The sequence below is a fragment of the Meleagris gallopavo genome, chromosome 3, assembly GCF_000146605.3.
Source record: "Meleagris gallopavo isolate NT-WF06-2002-E0010 breed Aviagen turkey brand Nicholas breeding stock chromosome 3, Turkey_5.1, whole genome shotgun sequence".
In the NCBI taxonomy this organism is placed as follows: domain Eukaryota; kingdom Metazoa; phylum Chordata; class Aves; order Galliformes; family Phasianidae; genus Meleagris; species Meleagris gallopavo.
In genome coordinates this window covers 45,318,905-45,323,978 of record NC_015013.2, presented here as the reverse complement: position 1 = coordinate 45,323,978, position 5,074 = coordinate 45,318,905, and positions in this window count along the sequence as shown.

The following is a 5,074-nucleotide window of genomic DNA, read 5'->3' as shown; positions in this document are numbered from 1 at the left end:
TTCTGATTTCTGTCTTTGGTGGTTAGAGGGTTCCTTGCTGTACATAGAGGATTAAGGTTCTTACTCCTAAGCAATACTTAGTTATTTTGGTTTTAGGGTTTGGGGAGGGGGTGGGATTGCAGTACAGAAGCTGACTTGTTACATATCGTGTCTTCATCTGGTAAAGCTTGGACAATCAGCTCAGTGGTAGGCTTAAGCACTACTTTTTATTCCTAGTAATGTGAAAATGTTATCAATTCGACATGAGCAATATTGCTTTCAACACTCAAAAATGATTCTTCTAGCCTGGTATTCTGTCTTTCACAATGGCAAAAAGGTGGTTGTTCTGAGAGATCACAAAAGCCTGATCTGCTGCCTTTGGTTTCTTTTCCTTACACTTTCCCAGATCTCCAGAGTTATTATAACGGAGACAGGAGGCAGAAATTCCCACCTATCACTTTTTTCCATTTATGGACCTGTTTATGAATTTATCTGTATGCCTCTTTGAACCTTTTGACACCCTGTGTTCACAGCTTTGTGTGGTAACAAGCACCAGATGTTCACTGGCTGCTCTTTCAAGAGAAGTTTTTCCCCTATGTGCTAAGTGGATTTCTTAAAATTTTGTTGAGTGCTCTCCAGTTCTTACATTGTAGGATTCAGTGAACAGGAGTTCTACAATCAAGTTACCCATTGCTTCCATGCTCTCTGCACCCTTTGGCTGTTGGCTGTTTCACATCTGTATCACGTAGGTGTTATATCTGAAGTTGCCTTAATCTAGAAATGCAACTTTGATAGCCTTGTTCTCATTGGTTACATACGTTATTCCTTTCTTCAGGTTGGTAAAAGTATGAGTGAAAATACGCAGTCTCATATTGACTTTCAAATAAGTCAAATTTGAAGATAACTGGGTGGAAAAATCTTGAATGGTCTGATATGTTCCACCACAGTCGTCATAAAATATACTGAAGTATACCATAGGTGCTTTTTCTGTGTTAAAACCTAGTTTCTCGGAAGACTGAACACCAGAAGGGGAAGATTTGCTAGAAGAAATTTAAGCTAGACATCAGAAGTCTTGCTCCCTGTGTATTCTTTCTATCAGCAGGATCATAGAATGGCTTAGGTTGGAGGGGGACCTTGAACATCATCTAGTTTCACTCCCCATGCCGTGGGCAGTGTTGTCAGCTGCTAGATCAAACTGCCCTGGGCCCCATCCAACCTGGTCTTGAATGCCTCCAGGGATGAAGCATCCACAGCCTCTCTGGGCAAACTCTTTCAGCACCTCATTGCCCTCTGAGTAAAAAATATCTTCTTGACATCTAACCTAAGTCTACCCTTTTTAAGTTTAAAGCCATTCTCCCTTGTCCTATAAATGCATATAAGCACCTATCTACATACTAGGTACTGTCACCAACTTCTCCCTGCTCACACATTTCCCTAGCTGTTGTGTACTCAGAATACTGAATTGGAATGGAGATCTTCTGCTGTCTGCTGCCTTTCTTCTTTTCTGGCTTCTTTATTTGTGAGAGACTTTGGTGTTCAAAAACATAGAATTGGTTTGGTTTTAGGGTCATAATCAGAAGTCTCCCTCTTTCAGAGATGAAAAGAAGACTGATCTCAGTGTGTGGATATCTTCAAAACCTTTGCATTTCCCAGCTGAATATCTTCCAGCTGCCCTCTGTTTTAGCATTATCCTTAATTCGTGGCTCCAACCTGTGGAAATGGGCAACCTGCAGAATCATCTGAGGCTGTATCCTGAGGAGTGATTAAAATCAGTCTTTCCTTGGGGAAGACACTGAATTTTCAAATCACTTAGTTTAGCACTTTGTCACTTTTTCATTATTTTTAACCAGTCTTAAAGTATAGGAGTGGTAGTTATGTGCTTTTAAGTAATTTTTTTTTCATGTTCCACTGAACAACTAGTTTTGATAAAGACACACCCAAATTACTCAACTAGCTGCCTTCTCAGATTAATTTAGAACCATGGAACCATAGAATTGCTCAGGTTGGAAAAGACCTTAAAGATCATCAAGTCCAACCATAACCTAACTGTACTATCCTAACTCTTAACAACCCTCCTCTAAATCATGTCCCTGAGCACCACATCCAAACGGTTTTTGAACACATCCAGGGATGGTGACTCAACCACCTCCCCTGGGAAGCCTATTCCAGTGCTTAACAGCCCTTTCTTGTGAAGAAGCTTTTCCTGATATCCAACCTAAACTTACCCTGGCACAACTTGGGGCCGTTTCCCCTCATCCTGTCACCAGTGAGAAGAGACCAACCCTGCTCTCGCTGTAAGCACCTTTCAGATATTGGAAGAGAGCAATAAGGTCTCCCCTCAGCCTCCTTTTCCCCAGACTGAACATCCCCAATTCCTTCAGTCTCTCCTTGTAAGGCATATTCTCCAAGCCCTTCACAAGCCTCGTTGCCCTTCTCTGGACCTCCTTCAGCACCTCACTGTCCTTTCTGTATTGAGGTGCCCAAAACTGAACACAGTACCCAAGGTGATGCCTCACCAGTGCTCAGTATAGGGGCAGGATGACTTCCCTAGTCCTGCTCACCACACCATTCCTGATACAAGCCAGGATGCTATCGACCTTCTTGGCCACCTGGGCACACTGCTGGCTCATATTCAAGTACCTGTCCATCAGTACACCAAGGTCCCTTTTCATCAGGCTGCTTTCCAGTCACTTTTCCCCAAACCTTTAGGTTTGCCTGGGGTTTTTGTGACCAAAATGCAGGACCAACACTTGGCCCTATTGAAACTCATACAGTTAACCTTGGCACATCAATCCAGTCTATCCGGGTCCCTCTGTAGTGCCTTTCTCCCCTCTGGCAGATCAACACTGCCTCCCTGCTTGTTATTGTCTGCAAACTTACTGAAGGTGCACTTGATTTAGTAAAGCCCATAAAAGACTTTGTGTTGTTTCTCACAAAAAAATTGGTATCAATGCTAGAGCTGATTTTAGATGCTTCTAGAGTTCTAGCAAGGTCTACTGCCCCAAAGATAGTCTTTGTAACCATTTAGCTTAGTGATCAATTCCTATAGGCAAAAATAAAGTTTTGTCATTATTCATACAAGACAGTATTAGTCTGGCAGCACGGGAATTCAGGACTTATCTAGTACTGAGCTGCATTTAACTTGTTTTGACACATGTCCCATTGTCAAGTGACTATTATTCAACCTCTTTAAGCTTAGCCTCTCTAAATACCTGTACAGTGACACAAACTGGCTGCACTAAGGTAGCCAAACAAGTGGAAGCTATTAATCATTTGTAATAACTACAACAGTTATAGTTAAAGAATCAGAATTAGCTTTGTATATAATTCTTGTCTCTTACTTTTGTCACTGTTGGCTTTGAAACTTCTTTCAGGTTTTTTTTCTTGTTGGATGCAGTCCTTGGTCTCAGACTGGGAAGATTGGCTCAAACACACCAAGCAAGCAAATTTTTGAGAAGAAAGTCTTTTTAATTATAGTAATCTTAACATGTTGATTTTAATATCAATCAGAGAGAATTCAGAAATTGTTATTTGAAATTCATTAAGTGCCTAACACTCAGGATATCTTTGTACCTGCTCAGCCTAATTGGGATATTAGTAATCATAATTATTCAACAGCTTTGTGAAGTTTTCACATCATTGACTATAAATGGAGTTATAATACATTCTGCACACGTGCTTCAGTGTGTTTTGGAGATTGTTGCCCTGGCATCTGAAACTAATTGGTGTTCAGAAAACCAAGTAAAGGTGCATATCGAGGCCTGACTGTCTGGAAAGTTATTTTGATTATATAAAAGGTTAAAGTGGTAAATTTTTGTGGGATTTTTTATGTATAAAGTAGGCTTTTGAGGACAGTGGTGGCTTTTTGAAGTAGTGCCTTAAGGCATTTCTGTGATAAGAATGCCTGTTAAGGGTAATGCTAGTATATTCTTGCCCATAGAGTTTGTGGAAGAATTGAGGGGCTGTAGGGTTATCAGAGATTACTACAAAATTAACAAATAGCATATCTTATGTATGTGAAGTATACTAGATTTTCACGTTATGGCATCTTTGGAAATGAAAAAAAGCACTGTGGGATCAAAAGTCCTTAGAAGCTAATGAAAGAATGGGCATTTGACATAAAGTCAGTTGTCTGTGGATCTGTAATCAAATATTCTTCTATTTGCAGCCATCTTGTTTAACTTTTATTTATTTATTTTATTTATCTTATTTATTTATTATACAAAGCTAGGTAAGAGAAGTTGATGCCTTATTACTTCCATTTTATAGCATAGGTGAAGAATGCACATGTCCTACAATCAGTAAGAAGGACATAAAACGTGAGAAGAATGCATCTGTCCGCAATGATCCTCATAATCAGTAAGAAATTTGGCTGTTAATAACTGTGAAGCAGCAATGTTTGCATTGTGCCAATTTTCTCTCAAATTTACCAGTTAAAATATTGATTCTATTTCCCCATTTGGAAATTTGAGCTGACATTAGCAGCAAAAGAGAGGGTTTTTTCAATGCACTTGTTAACATAAATGAGTTTTTTCTTTACAGTTTCATATTTGTTCATTGATGTATCATCTCACATGGAATGTTCGTCACAGGTTACTAGACAGGTAACAAAGTACAAAAACAGGTATTGCAAGCAAAACCATGCAGAGCTAAAAAGAAAGTTTTCTCTATGTTTACTTAAATGTCATACATTTATATAAAGTGTTCCTTAAACTTTGTAAAAGTAACTGTAAAATTGTGTTGAATTTAGAGTAACAGCACGAACACCTCACAACATATGCAAGTTAATGTAGGAACAGTAACATACTCTTTGATCACAAAGCTTTCCTAAGTGTATCCTTCAAGCTCACTTTTTTTTTCTGCTAAATTTTACATGAGCAACTCTTAGTTATGAAAGGAGATGGATACATAGGACTTAATTCAATGTAAATGTTACCTGATCGTCTCTGAAAACTGAGTGCTATGTTTTGCTGACTTGTAGATATTCCCATTTCAATGCATTAGTTTGATTACTGTCCCTTGTCTCTGACTTTGGCAATGCATAACTTGCGAAGTTGCTCTGGAACTCAAAAAGATGCAACTAAATTGGCCATTC